Source organism: Triticum aestivum, chromosome 3B (assembly GCF_018294505.1).
Source record: "Triticum aestivum cultivar Chinese Spring chromosome 3B, IWGSC CS RefSeq v2.1, whole genome shotgun sequence".
NCBI classification, from domain to species: Eukaryota; Viridiplantae; Streptophyta; class Magnoliopsida; order Poales; family Poaceae; genus Triticum; species Triticum aestivum.
The window spans coordinates 605,628,246-605,651,406 of NC_057801.1; positions in this window are offsets into that span (position 1 = coordinate 605,628,246).

Sequence of the window (23,161 nt, forward strand, 5' to 3'; positions counted from 1 at the left end):
GCACTTAGCGCCCCAGACTTTGCTGTTTTGCATCGTGCACTTTATGGCGACAACACTTATAGCTTGGGAGTTATTGTGGCACGACGCCTTCACATTAACAGATCCAAGGGTAAAATACATGGGGGCATTTATGCTACTCGCTTGGCGACTCACTTTAACATGCAGATACACCAGCATGACCATCATTTGCCCAAGGTTTACCTAGATCGAGCGGCTATAGAAGACCACCAGTTTATTGCTAATGATTACCCTGATATTGATATTCCTTACAACTTAGTTTTCAGGTAAAAACTCGTGATATTATTCCATTGCCTGGACCTGCTTTGTTTGATCATATTTCCAGGGGCGGATACAGGATCGTGAGGACATTGTCTCTTACCGGAACAACCTGGCTATGGCACAGGAGGAGCCTCAACAGTGGGACCCTTAGGTGCCCGCTCCCCAGCACTTCAACATTGGACCTCATGGTTTTTACTACTGACTGATTACCGAGTTGGGCCAAAAGCCTAAGCTTGGGGAGTACATTTTCCCACTGACATTACATTCATGTTCACACATTTCATTCCAGTTGTCGGTGTTCACACTCTTTCATTGTATTATCCATGTTAAATTTATTTTCTCGCTTTCTTCTTGTGTGTTTGAAGAACTTTGAGAAAATCCAAAAATATAATATTTGCTTCTTTTTTATTTTCTTCCTAGTTTAAATTGTTGTAGCACTAAAAAGAAAACCCAAAAAGATTTCCTTGTTCTTCTTTTACTTGTTAGGAGCTTTCCCATGTAAATAGTTTTTCTCGTTTTTGCTTTTCCTTTTTTTATTTTGCTTGTTTATGAAAAACCAAAAACTCCAAAAATATTTCAATGTGTTTCTTAAAATTTCTTTTCTTTTTATTGAGTCATACCGAGGAGAAGACCACGATGAAAATGTTGAGTGTCTCTCTTATGAATTATTGTTGATCTAACAAAGATCCCATGTTACCTTGTCTTCTCCTTTTGAATAAAATGTATGCAGATTCCAGCTTAGTCCACGACATTCTTGCACTATTATTATTTTCAAATCGTTCGGTCGTGCAAGTGAAAGGCAATAATGATGATATTCGATGAACCTGCCATGGAAGAGAGAAACGGGTATGAAATCGAGTTATTCTATTTTTGTAAATATGTTTAATCTAGTATCCATGATTCAGCATATTATGATCAAACATGTTTGCAATGAAAATTGGAGATTATAGTTTCTCATGCCATTCATAAGTAGCTAGGAGTGGATAATGATTTATATTGGATGTCAACATTGCGTTAAAATGATTGTGATGTACTATGATGATATGGTATCCTCCTCTGAATGTTTGAGTGGCTTGACTTGGCACATGTTCAAGCATCTAGTTTAGTCAAAACCAACATAGCATCTATGATATTTATGTTCATGGTGTTCATATCCTACTGATGCTAGTATCCTATGTTACTTATGCATAATGCATGTTCATGACTGTTGTTGCTCTCTAGCTAGCCACTTCTCAACCTATTTGCTAGCCTTTGCCTGTACTAAGTGGGAATTCTGCTTGTGCATCAAAAACCTTAAACCTAAGTTATTCCAGATATGTCCACCATACCTACCTATGTGTGGTATTACCCTGACGTCCTAAGTAAATTTGCATGTGCCACCTCTAAAAACTTCAAATAAATATCCTTTTTGTGTGCCTGGATTGTTCATAGAGCGACAAGAGGTAGTTGGTATCTTCCATGCTAAGTGGGTTATTCTCAGGTTGGGTGTTTATTCACTCACCATTGCACGAGAAAAGAGCAGTAATAGGGATTCCCAGTCCCAAATTGCAAAAGTAACTTATCAATAATCAAACAAAAACTCCTATGGAGCAAAAACCTTTACTTTACCGCTTGGGAACCGCTACTAATTTGTTTAGCATGGAAGATATTGATAACTGATGGTCGTGAAGTAAACAAGAAGGGTGCATGTCTCAAAATTTCATTTACCTCCATTTTAAAAACTTGAACTTTGGCACCTCTGCAAATCAATGCTTCCCTCTGCGAAGGGACTATTTATTTACTTTTATGTTGTGTCATCACCTTCTCAAATAAGCGCCAGAACCTAAGAGCACTGCTGTCATGCTGATGCATTGTGTGTAGCTAATGTTGGGTGCATCATGACTAGATCTTTTCTACCATGAATTACAATGTTTAGTCGCTGCTTGAACTTTGGAGGGGCTCTGCATTTATGTTTTGCGGTCTCGGAAAGGGCTAGCAAGATACCACTATTGTCATATTGTATCATGGTTGTTTTGACAATGTGTTGCTGTTTGAGGTGTCTTATTATTGCTCGCTAGTTGATTATGCTATTGATATGAGTTAATATAATTTTTAAGAGTTATTCTTGACATGGTTGTTATAATCTTTGCTGAAAACCTGGGTGCTATTTAAGCTTATTTATGGAAGTTTTTCCTTTCACTTTCAGTTTATCAACTGAACTGCTTGAGGACAAGCAAAGGTTTAAGCTTGGGGGAGTTGATACGTCTCTATTGTATCTACTTTTCCTAACGCCTTTTCTCTTGTTTTGGACTCTAATTTGCATGATTTGAATGAAACTAACCCGTATTGACGATGTTTTCAGCAGAACTACCATGATGTCGTTTTTGTGCAGAAATAAAAGTTCTCGGAATGGAGCGGAACTTTGCGAGGATATTTTATACAATAAAAGAGAATTTCCGGAGCCAACAACCATTGGAGGGGGGCGCCTGGGTGGGCACAACCCACCAGGGCGTGCCACCCCCTCCATGCGTGCCCAGGTGGGTTGTCCCCACCTGGTGGCCCCGCAGACCCTGAAATCGACGATACAAAATCCTATTTTTCCAGAAAAAATCCGGAAGAAAGAATTATCATGTTTCACAAGATGGAGCCACCGCAATCTCCTGTTCTTCATCGGGAGGCTAGATTTGGAGTCCGTTCGGGGCTCCGGAGAGGGGGATCTTCGATCTTCGTCATCACCAACCCTTCTCCATCGCCAATTCCATGATGCTCCCCACCGGGAGTGAGTAATTCCTTCGTAGGCACCTTGGTCGGTGAGGAGTTGGATGAGATTCATCATGTAATCGAGTTAGTTTTGTTAGAGCTTGATCCCTAGTATTCATTATGTTCTGAGATTGATGTTGCTATGACTTTGCCATGCTTAATGCTTGTCACTTTGGGCCCAGGTGCCATGATTTCAGATCTGAACCGTTTATGTTATCACCATTATATCCATGATCTAGATCCGATCTTGCAAGTTATAGTAACCTAGTACGTGTTATGATCTGGCAACCCCGAAGTGACAATAGTCGGGACCACTCCCGGTGATGACCGTAGTTTGAGGAGTTCATGTATTCACCATGTGCTAATGCTTTGTTCTGGTTATATATTAAAAGGAGGCCTTAAATCCCTTAGTTTCCAATAGGACCCCGCTACCACGGGAGGGTAGGAAAAAAGATGTCATACAAGTTCTTTCCATAAGCACGTATGACTATTTACGGAATACATGCCTACATTATATTTATGAACTGGAGCTAGTGCTGTATCACCCTAGGTTATGACTGTCTCATGATGAATATCATCCAACGAATCACTGATCCAATGCCTATGATTTTCCTATATATTCTTCTTACTAAGTTACTATTGCTACTGTCACTATTGCACTTGCTACAAAACTACTGCTATCACTGTTACTGTTACTCTTGCTGCTGCTACCATTTTCAAAACTATCATATTACTGTGCTACTGATCACTTTGCTGCAGATAATCAATCTCTAGGTGTGGTTGAATTGACAACTGAGCTGGTAATACTTGCAAATATTGTTTGGCTCCCCTTGTGTCGAATCTATAAATTTGGTTCGAATACTCTACCCTCAAAAACTGTTGGGATCCCATATACTTGTGGGTTATCACCCATCGTCTGTTTGCTCACATGCAGTCCCACATGTCAGTGAAAACGCAAGATGACTCACTGAACCTGCACATCTTTCACTTCGACATGCTGGTGATGAAAAACAAATCCAACCAAGATCTTCGATGGCCGCTTTTGGAGTTACTCAAGAGTAAGATTCTATTTACAGTTTAACCCAAGATGCACATCATGTGGCTTCAACTAGCACTCCATTTTCTTGCATGACACGACCTGGATGCTGGATGTCCCACTTGTTGGCAAAAGGAGGAAGAACTCGACCAAATCTTCTCCACATTTAGACTGGAGGAGTAGGAAACAAAACAAGCCATGTGCGTACATCATACTACGTACACGCCCACCTCACACAGTCACGCTATCACCATATTTCTCGGCCTCCGTGTGACACCTAGCTCTAGTTGATCTAACTAGAACTAACTATTGTGCTAGCATACTCCAATATTAGGTTGGCTCTATGTGATGTGGCAACTTCATATAACCGGATGCTGGCTATACTACCATGGTACTCACACTCCAAGAAGTGACTCAAAAACCATTCATAAATTGAGTTTATGACATGCATTTGCAAATGTACCATTCATTACACACAACAAGTCATCAACACAAAATGACAACGAGTATACATGTTGGATTATAGATTATTTCCAACAAAACATTCTAGTAAATACTAAAGTTTTCATCACACAACCAATAACAAACAATGAAATGAACTTCAGCTCAACCAATCCTCGGCGCTGGAAACACTAGCTTTGAACCATAGGTAAGCCTCTACGACGGGCCATCTATTGTCAATATCGAGACGAACACAGGTCTGATCATCCAGGATGAAGCGACCTTCTATATCAGGACCAGGGTAGGGAACCACCGCAATGTCCAAGGTATAGATACAATTGCTTCTCATAAATGGTAGTAACGTTGTGTCAACAGCAGCTAGATCGACTTTCACCATCATTGGATTGTTTTGTCCAAGGAAGAGCGAGTTTTCTCCAAGACTATCATACTAAACCAGGGAGAAGGTGTTGGCGCTAGCACACTAGTATCCATCCTGAATACCCTGCAACGGGTGTTGGAATAGATCCGGAGAGTGCGACCATGGGAGACAACACCTGCTTCCTTAGTAGTAACATCAACAGTGCACTGTATATAGACAAGAAGAGGTGATCCGTCGGAATAAGTTTCCAGGCGCCACTGAGTATATAGGCCCTGCTCGTCCTCATGCTCGTGATCATCATCATCATCATCATCTCCCCCTTGGTTATAATTTTTTCAAGTATAGGTGGTGGAATGTTCACAGGACCTTGGAAACACAAGAAGGTTAATTAGTAAAGGGAAACTTGCTAACCCGCATGCATGTGGATGAAACAATTATAAATACGGTGGAAGACAAACGTACCGAAACCATAAGGATTCCATGCAAAAACAGGGCCACGAGTGGTGGCAGCAAACACAAGACCCTCATATTCAATTCCATCACAACACTCATATGTGTACAGAAATTGATTTTTGAGCAATATCCGTGGAGGAGCCGTGGAAGGAACGATGGCAACAAGCTTGTCGAAGATAGCAACAATTTCATAGTTCATGTAATCCCAAGAGCAATTGGAAACTCGACAAATTGTTATCTTCCGTACACGACAATCACCATGATCGTATTTGAATGTATGTAGATCATCTGTGTGCTCAACCTCATGGCACTCTGAGATTTTTGGAAGTGGAATTCGCTGACGAGTGTACACATTCACAAGTTCCCACTCGCAGTTGTACCCAATATAAACAACACAATCTCCATTTGTGCCTATCCAGGCCTTACCCTTAAGCCATGGCATCTTAACATCACACGTATCATTATCAAGTGGCATCAACTTGCATAAGGCGAGGCTTCCGTCATCCGCGCGCCAGCGAACAGGGTCATGGCGAAGAAGATAGGGGAGATCAAACCACTCCTGGACCCTTGGGTTCTTTGTAATTATGTTATTAGTTGAGTCGATAATGATCTTGAATGAACCTGCCATGCTAGCCGAGGTGATGACGTCGCATCGGTCAATGAGTTCCTCCACCACATCATCTTTTAGATCGGGCCAAGAATAATGGGGTCGTTTCTGGCCTGTTCCCTCCATGGAGAAGACAATCGAACAATAGAAGAAGGAAGGGTGAAGGAAAATGGAGGAGGGAGGAAGAGCATGCGACATTAGTTCCAAATCGAGAGGGAAAGGCGAAGAGGCATTGGACGGTTGCCATGGTACATGAAGAGGCGCCCCGGCCTACATAGATGTCTGTTCAGAAATTGTACAAGAGGACTCGCCGTCATATCACTGACATGTTGGTACGGGACCACATGTCAATGGAACATGGTGTGTCATTTCTCGTGCAAAATGCAATCTGGCCGCGTTAGCCCGAGGTGCCGCATGATTTCTCGACTTTATTTTGTAATGGCGTGCCACTAAGTTTTGAAGCATGACTAACTTGTACTGTATGCAGAGTAAATATAAAGTACTCTACCACTACTCCACCTCTATAGTATTAGTATCAAAAAAGATATATATGCTGGAGCTACATCGCTTTCTTGCCAAAGGGTGCCCACTTGCTTCTCACACTATCACCCTCTCTCCAGATCTAAAAAAGATGGCCTCTCTCTCCCTCCTCACCAATGGTCACAGATCCGCCGGGGAAGAGAAGGACATGCAGCGTTGACGCACTCTTCTTCAGAGAGCGAGGTCACATACTGACGAGGGCTCCCAGGAGCGCCCTAGCCGTGGAGGTGAATATGCCGAGCTGGTGGCGCTGGAGTCATTATCCCTCGACGACATGCCCGATCGACTTAATAAGCAGAAGGAGTTCATCTATGGCTTGGTGGAGCTGCTGAAGGAGAGCCTCGACGCCATGCCCGCTGAGCTCAGTGAGCAGGGGGAGTTGACCGCCGGCTTGGTGATGTTGGTGAAGAAGAGCATTGCCTCGGAAAAGAAGGCAGCCGACAAAATCCTGCAACTTCAGGAGGACAATGTGAAGCTCCGTCACGAGCTCGACCTGGTGAAGGAGGAGAACACCGGCTGGAAGAAGCTGCATGAGAAGAGTAGTTCCTCACTGAGGATGTTGTACACCCTCATCATGGAACAGAAGGAGGAGTCGGTGAAGCTCCGCATCGAGCACCTGGCTGTTGTCAAGGTACGTAATGCAGCCGTGGAAGAGATGATGAAGGCTTGCGTCGAGAAATCCCGCTTCATGGACAGAATGAAGAAGATGGCGGAGGAGATGCGCAAGCAAATGCAGGTTGTGGATGCGATGAAGAAGCAGTTACGACTCCGCGGCCAGCAACCCTTCATGTAGTAGAGAGCAGCGCCCGAGACTTTGTGTGTGCTTCTTCCTTCTTTTTTTGGGGGGGGGGGGGTAATCTTCCTTCTACTTGTGCCCCTGTGTTTCTTCTTTTGCTTCAGGTGTTTCACCGCACGTGCCACGTTCTCTACGAGGCATGAATAGAACAATGGTAACGATGACTGGCGCCATGGGATCGATGACTAGCAAATTAGATCATTTTTATCGCCATATCGCACTGGGCTGCCATGTTTCGTGCTCCTCCGTCGTACTAGTACTCCAGTGGAAAACTTGAGTAGACCGCACGATTCTTTGCTCCTCCTCAGGTCGTCGGCAACATTTATATGAGCAGTCAAATCACAAGGCCCTGTCTTCCCGCAGTAATGAGCCATCAAATCACAAAGGCCATCGCCTCTTGTGAAACCGACCATAGGCACACTCCCCGGCCCCGAATGGAATGTGCATTATATTGCGTTTGCACATGCATGTGGGACCGCAATTGAGAACCGACCATAGGCACACTCCCTGGCCTGCAAGTTGGCTGAGTTAATAGAAGAGAGAGACGAGCGATAGTACTGGAGAAGTGTTGTACAAACGTCGGTGCCTGGACAATCCCTGCATGACACGGAAGATCAGTTCGTCCATGCAGACCAGAGTCCAGCAGACGGTTGGATTGGCTATCGTTTACATATCATGCAGGCTGTGTTTGTACAGGACTGTAGTTCTGATGAGAAATTTTAAAAACGATTTCTTGTCATCTCACAATATTAGGTGTCATGTGCTTCGGATCACTGTGAGGGTTAAACAGCAACAACTGAGTTCCTCCAAGGCGCTGGTCATTGGGGGCACATGCACGAAGACTACACAGCTGCCATCTAGGTCAAGCCTGCTATGTTAATTAGGACATCTATCAATGGACCCCTTTTCTACGAGTTTATCTTTAATTTGAGCTTTGATCCTTGTCTAGTCTGTTCGTCAGGATTCATCTTGTCTCCTTGGGGCAGTGAGGTTATGGTTTCTTGTCATGTGGCATTTTTTTGTGTTATATGTTAATCTGGTACTTCAGATCAAAATGACAACAATTGTGCCTCCAAGGAACATGCATGAAGACTTCTCGACAGTCATTGATGAGGTCAAGCCAGCTCTAGCAGATAAAACAAAACTACTCCACTATATAGGCAGGAGCCTCCGCGCTTGCTTGCTAGTTTTGCTCTTTACACCGTCTCGTCCTCTCCAGATCTAAACACGACAGCGGTGTCCAGACTCTCTCTCTGCTCACCGCTGGTCACAGATCCAGCCGGAACCTCTTCGCCGGGGAAGGTGAGAAGGTGCATTGTTCACGCGGTCATCCTCAGAAACGGCTCTTACCCAGTGCCGACGCGTCCCGATCAGCGTGCCTTCCCGTTCTCTCCCACGCAGTGCCGGCTAGGGAGGGCCTTCAACCCCTTCTTCCTCGTTGCCGTAGTGTGGGCAGAACCAGCCTCCCACCGCCCACCTAGTGACATCCCGGTGACCCTCAGGTATAACTTCCTTCGATACTGGCCTTGCTCGACTTCCCCAGCTCCTGACGTTGCTGCATTTGTATCTTTTACTATTTCTCAGGCCCCCTCATAGATAGGATCAATAGGCTGTTCGAAAGCCACCTAAATTTTTACTGTTAAGAGGTAAAACAAGTTCATGTAGTCGAATCTAGTACTACTTGGTTCAAACAGGGAAGAAAGAGGGTGGGGGTGGGGGAAGATTTGTTACCTGAATCTAGGACTTGGTCGAAAGAGGAAATAATGGGGGCGAAAAGTAGCAGAGACTGGCTATCCAAGTGGTCTATTGGTCTAATAGGGAAATAAAGGGAAACATAATACATACTCAATATAAACCGATCTGTTGGTTGAAAAAGGAAAGAAAGTGGGGACCGAGGTACAAGTCAATAGAGTATGGCCAACACTAGATTTGCTAGCCTCACACAGTATAAGGTGGCTATACCGAACAAAAATGGGACCAACCCAGATATCCTATGCTGATGTTTGTTGCCCCGAGCCCCTCTTATGTAATGCCACTGGTAAAATGTAGCAGTCGCATTGTTAAAAGTAAGGACATGTTAAACCAATGTTGTTTTCAATGTAATGCCTCCAGTAATATGAATCAATGGCACTGTTTTTCATGTCCTGCTAAATTTCCCATTAAGATAAGTTGCTTCTTTTTGTTAGAAATGCAACTGTCCTGGTCCGCCTACTCTCCCGTGCCCAAATACCAACTCTTTAGCAATTGTTAATGTAATGTTGCTGGTAAAATGAAGCAATGGCACCATTAAGGTAATGTCGTATTTAACGGTTGTCGTAGTTAATCCTAATGCCCACACTAATATCTAGCAATGTTGATGCTTTAGAAATTGCTACCGTCCTTGTAGGATCGCCATTCAGATAAGGAACATGCTTCTTTTCATTTGATGTATGTTTCATCACTTGTTAGTGACCCTCCTTTCCACCTTTTTGTGCAAACAGAGATATACATTTCACACTTGATCTTAGTTGAACTACACAAATGATATCCAAATTATAGTTGAACATTCCACGAGCTTCACAACCAACCTTGATGTTGCTCAATTTTATTGCAACTAATGAAGGAGAAGCTACTAGCTCATGGGGCATTGCTTCATTTTAGGTGAACTGCACAAAAAGGTCCCATGAACTGAATCATCCATGTTGGTGCCTGGTGTCATCCCTTCTATGATGGCGTTGACTGCAGATATGGTTCCCATCACGAGGTATGTTCCTTTTTGGTCCGACCGTTTGCCAAAGATCCTGCATGTTGAGTCTGCTCTTGTGCTACTGTTTTGGCACTGCCTTGATAAAGCAGTAATGTTATTATTTTGCACCTTAATCTAGTGGCACTATTAATTTGAGGCAATGTTTTGGCACCGCTAGTGCCACCGATTTTTTTATGTATTGAAGAGGGGGTTTCCTCCAATTTCATTAAAGAAACCCAACCATAGAGAACCATTACCCGACAACATCTCAATGTAAACGGGCAGTTATGCAACTACTACTAGAACATACTGAATACTAGTAGGAGACAACTTCGCCACATAATCTAGAAAGGTAGGGGGACGTAGCACCAACTCGACCAAGGTTGGATTACAACCCAAATGCTACCAGAGAAACATCAGGGTCGAAGATAGGGACTGAAAGAGCCAGCTTCAGCATCCCAGTCTAAGCACCCCCGCCCTCCATCCTGTGACACATAGTACACCTTGCTTGCCACCTGCTCGAACCTAGTGCCACTGAGAAAATGAAGTAATAATACAGTTAAAATAGAGCGAGTGTCCTCTCTATCATTTCATTTCCAATGTAGATAAAGAAATTAGTGCTTCTTTGTTAGTATATGATTCATCGACTAGTCCCATTGTTAGTATTTAAGTGTTTCTGCAAACTGGGGTGCTTAATTTTAGTTGATCTGCACAAAATTAGAGATTGGAATGTCTCAAGGCCCCTCCTTGTACTACCATTGTACACTGATGTTCATCACTAGCAGAAGATGTACCAGGGAGAATTGGGTCGATTTCCAGTATGAGGCCTACCATATGAGGTGTTGCAAGGCCCATTTCACCCTCGCAGTATGACATACTATGATACTACCGCAATATTTTCTTCTATTTATTAGTGTATGTTTCATCAACTAGTGCCACTATAATGTAATCATGATTTTTCATTATCTGTGCAAACAGGGTTATTTAGCTGCATTTTGGTGGAACTTCACAAATGTATGGATGGAATCGACATATAAGCAGAGTGCGAGGAGTGCCAAGTAAAAATTACTGACACCAACCATGCTCCATGTAAGCATTGGCATCCACCACCACAAGTGGGATGGCGCTCTTTGTGGACGGATCTTTCTCAGCAGCAAATCCTATAACCAAATACTAGTAGCTTATATTGGCGCTATTCTAAGGAGTACTCTTTTCTAAAAGAAGCACCAATCTATTTTTCTTTATTTATACACTATGTTATACATTGCAAAAATAATATAATTTGATAGTACATTCAGATACGAACCAAACGATACAATTTTTGGTGACATGCATGCACATTTTGCTTCAAATACAATACATGGTCAAACTTTGACCCAAAATACGCAAAACAAAAAAAATACTTCCAACACCAGTGCCGCTCCTCTCCTCTTAAACCACCGCTGCTCCTCTCCTATTCCAATCTAAATCCAGCGCCGCTCCCCTCCTCTTCCATTTCAGAACCACCGCCCTCTTCTCCTGTTTCAATCCAAAACCAGCGCCGCTCCTATCCCATTGTAATCCAAAACCAGCGCCGCTCCTCTCCCATTGTAATCCAAAACCACCGCCGGCAAGTGAAGGTACTATGGAGAAGTAGATCGATGGAGGAGTACAACCGACACGTGAGGATCGCAGACGACGACCCTGTGAACCTAGCTAGGATGTTGGAGATACAGTCTTGGTTTGATAACAAGGATCGACTAGCGGCGACAGCGACATCCATGGCCAAATATCTGCAATAGAGCGAAAAGGCGGCGATACTCCCAAAGGGAGTCGCGTGACAGTACATAGAGTTGCTTCTCTGGGCCATGGAGCAAACAGATTCACCGAATCCGATCGTGAGGCAGTGGTGGTGGGAGTATCGATCCAAGATGGAGCATCCACCAGAGATTGAAGGATCGAGCATCTACAGGGTGCCGTTTGTGAGGGTGTCGTGCCAGAGCGAGCCGGTGGAGTCTTCGTCAACTGAACCCAACTACAAGAGGAGGAAAGCAGTTGGCTCGACGGGGCTTCCCGCCATCCTCTCCCTCGCCGTTCACATTGTCTCACGGGCCTGCTGTCTGCCGCCAAGGAATAGGAGGGGACTCCCCCCAACCCAATAGTCGGGCAGGTTGTGAATTGTCTGGAGGAGCTTAGGGTTGTAAGTATTTGCAGGTTGTGAATTGTGTTTTGTGTTGTGTATTTTGAGAGTACTTTCAGATATGGATGTCTTTTGAATTTCAGATTTGCAGTATTGAGCATATGAAGTATTTTATGAATTCTAGAGATCTATTATTAGCACTTAAAAATGTAGTTTCATATAAAAGTGCAGACAATGTGATTCTCAGAGAAGAGACTGCAGGTTTCAGTTTCAGATAAGAATCTGGAAGTTTCAGAGGTAGAGCATTTATATTACACGCCCTTTTCAAAGAGGGATAACATCATGTTGGAAGTTTTATTCATGGTCAAAAATGGAACTACCAGCCAGTTAACATCATGTTGATCAGCATTCATGCATAGCACATCTTCATATGATTCACAGTCAAAAAGATATGCTACTTTCAAAATGCCCACACAACGTCGAGTGTGCGAAAAATAGAGAAAACAAGGGACGAAGTTTTGGCAAGTGTTGGACATGGTGTGCGTAGATGACAATGGGGACCCACATGTCAAGAATGGCAGAGGCAAAAAATTTGGAGATATTTTCACTGCATCAGGTGGAATCGAACCCGGGCGAAACAGCGGTCGGGTAGTGTCACTTAGCCACCGGGCTAGTTCTGTTGTTTCGGTAGAAATAAGGCACAACATCTACCATTACTGTAGCATGCCTTCCCCGGCTCCGGTGGTTCATTCTCGTCCTCCGCCTTTGTGCGCTCGTCCCGGAGCCGCTGTCTGCCGTTCTGAACATGTTGAACAAACGAGAGGAATCTGGAGAGGACTATACGTGGAGAAGCGGTCAGTCGGGACCCACTAGGTCTATGGCCGTACGCAAGCAAATGCCTCATTGAAAAATAACTTCCTCCTAATGCTATACTAACGTTGGGGCCCACGGGTTTGTCAACATAGTTAATTTTTTTGAGGAGTTTGAACGTAGTTACTAAAGGAGATAAATTTACAACGAAGCTGGGGAGCTGGCAGGTATCATTTACTATATTTGGGATAGCAAGTATTAGCTGGGTTGTGGTCTGCCCCATCTAGGCTTTCTTTTTTAAGATGCGCAGCCCATGACATGCCGGTTTGTATTTTCTTGAGGGCCGTCATGTATCGACCGGCTTATGGACCTCCCATCCTAGGTTTTATTTTTCCTTGAACATCCGCAGTCCAACTTATGTATTTTTTGAAGAAAACACATAGGTCTGTTCTATTTTTCTATATAAGAATAGGAAGGCTAGGTCCAACTTATGTTTCCCTTCTAAATATATTATATATATTTATATGTTATTATATATTACTGTTATTGCCATCATGTATTTAACAGATACTTACATATATAAGAAAACAATATCCCACATCTTATTAACTTTTAAAATAATTTTTTAACAATAAAATCCTGGATGTTTTTTACATTAAGGCAATGAAAATCCTGGTGATTGTGTACAAAAGCTTGGTAAGATTTAGGGACCAATGTAATAATAAAGCACTTATTATTTAAATATATTTAATATAAAATGCTTAGCCCCTTTTTATTTTTTGATAATATTGGTGCGCCCAACCCAACATTATAATTAGAATCAGCCCAGCAAAATCGTGTATTCGAGAAAGTGCAAATGGGCTATAATTTTTTAGGAAATAGTAAATGGGCTGCATGGACACTACATTATTTGTTCAGCCAGCCAAGCAAATTCGTGTATTTCGAGAAAGTGAAAATGAGTCATAGTTTCGAAAAAAACGGGTCGCATGGATGCTACATTATTTGTTCACCCAGCCCAGCAAATGGATTGTAATTCTAAAAATATATCAAATGGACTGTAAATTCTGAAAAATGGGTTGAATATGTGCCACATTTTTGGAGCCTAAAATGTCGGCCAATAGGTCGAAGCCAACGCAAGTTGTTGAACTTAGTCAACAAATGATTCTGACATCCATAGCCGTTGGATTTACATCCAACAACCGACATCCATCTTCAATCTCTCGTCTTCTTCCCGCGGCACCGCCGGGACCACCTGCTCCCGCCTCCTGCTGCTAGCAGCTCTGCTTAGAACGCTTCGCTGTGAAGCGCTACCCCACCGTCGGCCAGGCCATCCCTCCACCCCTCCACACCTCCAGTTCTGCTCCACTGACTGCCGAACCACGCCACACCAAAACCAGTTAACCCTCGTACACCTCTCCGTCTGCGACTCCACTCCCGCGTCTTCGCATCTCCTCCTCGTTGCTGTCCGGGGCCTTGCCGTCATCCACCACCTTGGATGCGCTCGGCGCGACATGGTCAACAAAAAAAGAATACTCCCCTCCTAGCTGGGACCCACCATGGTGGGAGGCTGACTTGTGGGCCTACTAACTTGACGCAGATGGAGGGCTTTGTCAACTTAGTCAATATGAACGATTCCAGCTCCAGTGACCGTACGATGTACATCCAACGGCCGCAGTGCTTCTTCAACCTCTGGTCTTCTTGCTCCAGCCGCCCAAACCAATGCCGGTCGTGCCGCCTGCTCCTGCCTCCCGTGGCCGGCTCTGCTGCCGCGTGGGCCTCACCGCCCCACTCTACTCCAACCTCTGGCTAGGCCATCCCTCTACTCACCCACAACCCCTGTTATTCTGCGGCGACGGCAGCCTCACACCGCAGCCGAACCAGTCAACCCTCGTACTCCTCTCCACATGGGTATCCACTGCCGCATCTTCCCCGGCTCCATGTCGTCCCGTTCCTAGGCCTCGCCGTAGTCCAACACCTTGGTGCTCTCGGCGCGGCATGGTCAATGTGGTCAAGGAATGACTTCCATCAGAAGAGTACTGTACGTGGAGAGGTTGATAGCTGGATCCATGGCCGCAGCAAGGAAGTGCAACCTCATTACGCGTAAAAAAATTATTCCTCCACCTAACAGCAGGGACCCATCGGATGGGCCACCCTATTTCAGGAAGAGAACATTTCCCCCCCAACTACTGGGACCCACCAGCTACATCTTCGCATGCAAGGAAGTGCGTCCATATTACGGGCAAAAAAATGATTCTCCCCCTGACAGCTGGGACCCACCAGCAATAACTTCACACGCAAGGAAGTGCCTCCTTATCCCCCTTGATAGTCGGGACCCACCTGGTCGAAGCGTACGTAGCGTTGTCATTCTGGTCATGAACGTGTACATACATACTGGTTGATCGGTCTGTCTGCATGCTGCAGCGATGAACTGTGCCCGAGTAAGGAAGGGCACGTGTCGTAGTAGAGGCGCGGACGTAGCATGTCATGTAGTCCCGTCAATACCATGTACACGTACGTACATCTAGGGTGCAAGAGAGTAAATACGACCACGTACGTACATACGGGCAGGGTCTCGAATGCCTACTGGCGCGTACGTACGACCAGGGCTCGTGTACATGGAGAGGCAGCGGAGTGCAGCGACGGCGCCCTGTTCATCAGCAGCCAACCGACTAGGTCGGAACGGAGAAACTGCATCGTCGTGTTCATCGGGAGGCAATGGAATACGCCATGTTCATCAGGAGCCAACCAGCTTGGACGAAACAGCAGAAACGAGGTCTGGCGTACCGCAGAACGGAGGAAACAGCCTTCTGTTTGACCGCCTACGGTCGAAACGGGATCCTGTTCACCGGGAGGGGGTCTGGTGTACCGCAAAACAGAGGAAATGGACTTCTCTTCGACCTCCTACGGTCAAAATGGGGTCCTGTTGATCGGAAGGGGTGTGGCGTACCGCAAAACAGAGGAAACAGACTTCTCATCGACCTCTTACGGTCGAAACAAGGGTCTTGTTCATCGGGAGGGGTGTGGCGTACCGCAAAATGGGACTCCATGGGCTACTGTTCATCCACCGTCTACTGCCTCGCTCTAGCCTCCATGGGCTACTGTTCATCCATCGTCGACCTCCTCCAGCGTCCACCTGTGACTGTTCATCCATGGCCTCTCCCTCCTGCCTCCACCAGCTACTGTTCATCCACGGGATCCTGTTCATCCAGCCTCCACTGGCTATTGTTCAACCACCCCTCCATGGGCTACTATTCATCCAACCCTCCACCAGCTACTATTTAACCAGCCCTCCACGAGGTCCTGTTCATTCACCCCCAACTGGCTCGATCGGGGTCCTGTTCATCCAGCGGCAATGGCCTCTACCCCCACAGGGTCCTGTTCATCCAACCCCCACCGGGAACTGTTCATCCAACCCCCAACAATGCTCATTGTTCATCAAGAGGCAACAAGTTTGATCAGCTTCAGTTAGCACCAGTAGTGAAGGAATTGCTCGATCGGGTTCAGTTAATAGCCAGGGATCGATCGATTGCTCGGGTTCAGTAACGTGTAGCCAGTATAATCGCTCGGGTTCAGCAGGCGAACGCCTCACAGGGGTTCAGTTAGAGCCCAACACCTCGCACCCACGCACGTACGTGTAAGAGAGAAACGCGCAATCCCTCTGTGCATCGCTCGGCCCGGACCACCCACCGTAACCGGGAACTCCTCGATATTTTCCTCGCCCTCACTTCTATCACGGTTTTTTCGTCATGGACGGCCCAAAGAATGTCATGCAGCTGCATCTCCGGCCCGCCTAGGACAAAAAACCCATTTTCTGTCATGATTTTTTGTCATAGAAGTAGGATCCCACCACATCTATAATGATATCAGCTTTTGTCACAATTATCGTCATAGAAGTGTCAAAAGCATGACAGAAAAAAATCATTCGGCCCAAAATGTCACGAATGTGTCTATTTTTTGTAGTGCAAGGGAACAAAGGTCTTCAACAGTGCCAGTTGTCAGTGACACCAGGACTTCTATTTCAGCACCTGTAGCAACTGCCACGATTGCACCTCCAGTTTCAACTCCTCCAGCTCCACAGACCTCTGCCGAAGCTTTTGCAGATGGACTCCTCTCCATGCCATCTACGCACACCAGAGCAACTAGCCAGAAGACCCCTTCAGGAGCTCCCAGAGACCGTGCCTAGAGTGCCATATAGCACCATGCATTTTTTAAGCTTTTTGGTAACTTGTTGCCAAAGGGGGAGAAAGTGTATAGATCATTGGGCTTCGAGAGAGAGAGAGAGAGTGTTGAGCCTTTTGTTGGTTTTATTTGCCTCTCTTGCTACTTTGCTTGTTTAGTTCCTATGCTACTATGTTTGTTATGCTTGTGAGATACTCTTGTGATCATGTGTGCTTGCATGATGATATATATGATATTTGTGTATGATCAATCATGTTTACCCTTGGTGATGAGTCCATGTTGATTAACTCTTATAATTTTGAGCGCGCCACCAAGATGTATGTGACATGGAAGAGTGACCCATGATCCTAATCGATTGTGCATTTGCATTCAAACGCAAATTTTAAAAAAGCACAAATTTAGGGGGAGCTCTTGCATATCACATACTTCTCAAAGCGATGATGTATTTCATTCATATTATCATTTGGCGAAGCGTTGATCTATATGTTGTCATCAATTACCAAAAAGGGGGAGATTGAAAGTGCAACTAATCCCCGGGTGGTTTTGGTAGTTCATAACAACATATAGCTCATTGAACTAATATCCATTCAAGTTAAATATTTAAGAAAGTTCAATGATTGGCATGGCATGGACTAGACATGTGGACCCTTTCAAAATTCTAAGGACAAATATTGGAAAAAGCTCAAGATTCTTCATTTTCATTTTAGTGATCCAAGATCACATTGAGTCTATAGGAAAGCCAATAGTATTAAAAGGGGATGAGGTGTATCTTAATGGTCTACTTGCTCAAAGTACTTAGTGATATTTCTCCAAAACCCTTAGCCACTTTCTCATTTCCACATATATCCAAAAGCTGTAGTCAAACTTGGACCCACCGATTTAATCTATCCGGCGTCACCGAGTTTAGTTGACATAGCCACTGCCAGAAACCCTAGAGAATTCGGTCACATAGATACGGATCTCGGCCTCACCGAGAAGGCCTTGCAAACTCTCTTTTCCCTTTGTAACATTTCGGTCTCACCGAAATGAGCAATCGGTGATGATGATATAGACCTAGGGTAGGGTCATAGGCCTGACCTATACGCCCTACCCAAGGTCACTACCCTAGAAGCAAAGAAGCTGAAGAGACAACAAGGAGTGTCCAATGAAGGCGTTGAGTGCAACCCACTCGACCAATCAGTCACTCGGGTACCCCTCCTTCCTGATGTCACATGACCATTCAATCACTCGACCATACGAGAAATCACTCGACCTATTGAAGACCAGGAGTCACTCAGAACTACAACGGTCAGGCGATCACTCCGTAGTCTTTAAGATCATTAAAGGCACTTTATGGCTGGCGTTATCAGTAACGCCCCATCTTTATGTACGTTGAACTCTCGGTAACGAATGAAGGTTGGGGTCCTGGCCACTCTATATAAGCCACCCCCCTCCTCTGGCACAGGGGTTCAGACCCCCTGTACCACACACTCTCATAAACTAATCGGCCGCCTCAGGGCACTGAGACATAGGACTTTTACCTCCTCCGATAGGGGCATGAACTCGTAAACACTTGCGTACAATCTCACCGCAGCTAGGATCTTGCCTCCTCACTCCTACCCCCTATACTTACTGTCAGACTTAGAACCACGACAGTTGGCACCCACCATGGGGCAAAGCGTCTTAGCGACTTCCGACGAGCTTGTATTTTCTTTGATCTTCATCAAGCATGGTTTCCGGTGGTGGTTTGGTCGTGGGCCGCGAGTTCTGACTTGGTGCGGTCACTTTCATCGCCGACGACTCCGCTTGGCTTCAGGAGGCCCCCCTCAATGTCGAGGCTCTCCCGGCTCGTGGCTCGTCGCACTTCCGCGCGAGTTCCTGCGGCGTCCTCCTTTAGCAGTCGTCTTCCCCGTACCAGTCGGTCGTCGCGTCGTCATCTCTCTCTGTTGGACGTCGCCGCAAGCGGTCTGGGTGTTCACGGCTCCAGCGGTGGGTCAGACACGCGGTGGCTCGTCAGGAGTTCACCCGTCAAGTCACGATGATTGAGATCGAGGTGTTTCCCTATGGATCGGTCAACCTGTCGACTAATTATGCAGATACCTTTTCCGAGAGTGGGAGTTGTGACCCCGCGGCGGAGGTCCTCATGGTCGACTTCCATCGCGGTCCGCCTAATTTTCATCGCAGCATCGACGGAGGCAGAAGCGCTGGCCCATCACTCGACCATGAAGAGTATCATCCCCAACCTCTCAGCTCGTAGCAGAGGGAGGAGCTGCATCGCCGCAATGTGGAGGCCCTCCGGACCCCCATCATAGGGGAAACCACCAAGGCCCGGGCCTTAGAGGCAGTGCGCCTGGCCACTCTGGCTGAACGCACTCGTCTGGAGAATATCCAACATTCTCTTGACGAGCGTGCTCATCGACTAATCCCCGAGTCCAGTCAACGTCCACAACAATTGTTTCCACCGGAAACTCAGGTAATTCCGCACTCTGATTCAGAATCTTGCAGCCGCTGCGCGTATTGCTGAGTCCATTCAGCCGCCCCGTTCGGAGGCGGGAAGAGGTTTAGAATAGATCAGAACGCTGCTCCGAGCAACGGGAGAACAGAACTTCGTTGTGTCCCAGTCGCGGAACAGGATCCATAGCAGATTAGTAAGAGCAGACACCATTTAGTCGGCACACAGTCCTAGGTCACCTTTCCGGCATGCAGGTCGTGATCACCGCCAGGATCGGTACCTGGGAAGAGCTCATGGAGAATATGATCGTGAATACGCCCGCGACAACTACCGTCGAGCGCCTTCGCCCCTTCCGAGGGACGGGTCATACACGCCCCGATGAAATGATGACAGGCGTCCGTAGGGGAATGACCGCAGAGTTCCAGTCGACCCTAGAGAGCCCGGCTTTGTTGCAAGGTTCGTCCTTGTGCAGGATTTGGTCGACCGGAACACAGCATATAGAGAAGGGCTGGATCGGGATAGACCCAGTGGAGGCAGAGTCCACGTTTCCGGCATAGAGTGTTTTGGAAGAGCCATCTGAGCCGCTGAGATCTGCCATAACTTCAGACTGGCAACTAGCGTCAGTAAGTTCACACGAGAGTCGAAGCTCGATACTTGGCTTGAAGACTACTGAGTGGCTGTGCACATTGGTGGCGGCAGCGATGAGGTGGCCATGAAGCACCTTCCTCTGATGCTTGAAGGTTCTGCCAGGGCTTGGCTGAATCAGTTGGTCCCTGGGAGCATTTTGAGTTGGGATGAGTTAGCCCGAGTGTTCACCAAAACATTTGAGGGCACCTGCAAGAGACCTGCTGGTCTACCGGAGTTGCAACATTGTGTGCAGAAACCGAATGAAACCTTGAGAGACTATATCCAGAGATGGATCACTCTGCACCACACAGTGGAGAATGTGTCTGATCACCAAGTAGTCTGTGCTTTCAAGGAAGGTGTTCGCTACAGAGAGCTCAATCTGAAGTTCGGACGGACTGGAGATATGTATTTGACTCGGATGATGGAGATTTCCACCAAGTACGCTAATGGCGAAGAGGAGGACCGACTCCGAAGCGGCAGGCACAAAATAGTCACCCAAGACACTAGAGGAGGGAATTCCGGTCTGAAGTAGAGGTGAAAAGCTAAGGCAGCAGGTCTTGCCAAGGCAGCAGTGTTGAATCAAGGAAAGTTCAAAGGGAAGCCCAAGAGGCCTTGGATCCCTACAAAGGGGAAGGACCAGGAAGGAAATGATGTGATGGATTTGCCGTGTCATATTCACACTAAAAAGGATAAGGAGGGGAACCTGATACTCCCCAAGCATACCACTCGACAATGTCGACTCCTAATCCAGAGCTTCCGAGAGAGTAAACCCAATGATAAGGACAAAGAGGCTGAGAAGTAAGAAGAAGATAAGGATGATGATGATGGTTACCCCAATGTCAATGCCACCTTGGTGATTTTTGCCGATATTGAGAGCAAAAGTTGACTGAAGGTCATTAACAGAGAGGTGAATATGGTCGCTCCGACAATGCCAAAGTATTAGAAGTGGTCGAAAACCCCCATTACATTCAACCAGTCTGACCACCCAGCACACGTAGCTACCCCTGGGCAGCAAGCGCTAGTGGTCGACCTAGTCATGAGAGGCACCCGACTGACCAAGGTTCTGATGGATGGTGGCAGTGGCCTGAATATTCTGTATGCTGAGGCCCACAAAGGAATGGGAATTCCGATGTCCAAACTCAGTGAGAGCAACATGCGTTTCCATGGAATCATCCCAGAAAAGAAAGCCGAATCACTTGGCCAGATCACTCTCGATGTGGTTTTCAGCGATGAGAAGAATTTCCAGAGTGCATATCATGTCATTCTGGGCAGACCTGCTTATGCTAGCTTTATTGCTCGACCATGCTATGTATATCTCAAGTTGAAGATGCCTGGCCCCAGAGCCGTAATAATGGTTTCTGGTAACCGTCAGAGAGCAGAAGATTGTCTTCAAGATGGGGCAAAGATATCAGATGAGCAGATGGGAGCAGTAGAGTTTCAAGACTTCCTGAAGACTATAGATCCGAGTGATTTGCTGCGTGCTAAGAGGCAGCCTCGGAGTCCGCATTTCAGTCGGCCGACGAGACCAAGCCAGTTCACGTTCACCCGACCGACCCCAATATTGCTACGACCCATATCTCGACGACACTCGATAGCAAATAGGAAGAAGCGCTCATCCAGTTCCTCCGTGAGAACTGGGACATCTTTGCATGGAAGCCATCTGACATGCCAGGTGTACCCAGGGAACTGGCTGAGCACCATTTGCGAGTCGACCCAAAAGTAAAACCCGTTAAGGAGCATCTCCGTTGGTCCACCACGGAGAAGAGAAAAGCCATTGGCGAGGAGGTGGCTTGGCTCCTGGCGGTGGAGTTCATCCGCGAGATATACCACTCCGAGTGGCTCGCCAATGTTGTTATAGTTCCCAAGAAGGAAAAATCATTACGAATGTGTATTGACTTCAAGCACATCAATCGAGCCTGCCCGAAAGATCATTTTCCTCTGCCCCGCATCGACCAGATAGTCGACTCAACTGCGGGATGTAAGCGACTGTCCTTCCTGGACGCTTATTCCGGATACCATCAGATTTGACTGTATGGACCCGATGAGATAAAGACGGCTTTCATCACCCCGTTCGGGTGTTTTTGCTATGTTATTATGCCCTTTGGCCTCAAGAATGCTGGTGCCACATTCATGCGCATGATTAAGAAGTGCATGCTCACTCAAATCAGTCGGAATGTGGAAGCATACATCGATGCCATCGTGGTTAAGTCACACAAAGGTTCTGACCTGTTGACTGACCTTGCTGAAACCTTTGCCAACCTGAGAAGGTATGATATCAAGCTCAATCCATCAAAATGCACCTTCGGAGTCCCAGGCGGAAAGTTACTCGGTTTCCTCATTTCTGAACAAGGGATCGACGCAAATCCAGAGAAGATTGGCACAATCCTCCGAATGAAACGCCGAGTGCGCGTGCATGATATTCAGAAGCTTACTGGTTGTTTGGCTGCATTGAGCCAATTCATCTCATGCCTCGATGAAAAGGCACTACCTCTTTACCGACTGATGAAGAAATCTGACAAGTTCGAGTGGAATGATGATGCTGAAGCAGCGTTTGAGGAGCTCAAAGCCCTGCTTTCCACCCAGCCGGTGCTTGCTGCTCCGGTTAGCAAGGAGCCTCTACTGCTTTACATCGCAGCCATGGGATAAGTTGTTAGCACAGAGCTCACAGTCGAGCGAGAAGAAGAAGGCAAGGCCTTCAAAGTTCAGCGCCCCGTGTATTACATTTCATAAGTCTTAACCCCATCCAAGCAGAGATATCCTCACTATCAGAAGCTTGTTTATGGGATTTACCTGACCACGAAGAAGGTTGCACATTATTTCTCTGATCACTCAATTTCAATCGTCAGCGACGCTCCATTGTCAGAGATTCTGAATAACAGAGATGCAACTGGTTGAGTGGCAAAGTGGGCGATTGAACTTCTCCCTTTAGATATCAAATTTGAGGCAAAGAAGGCCATTAAGTCTCAAGCAATTGCAGATTTCCTCACAGAGTGGACAGAA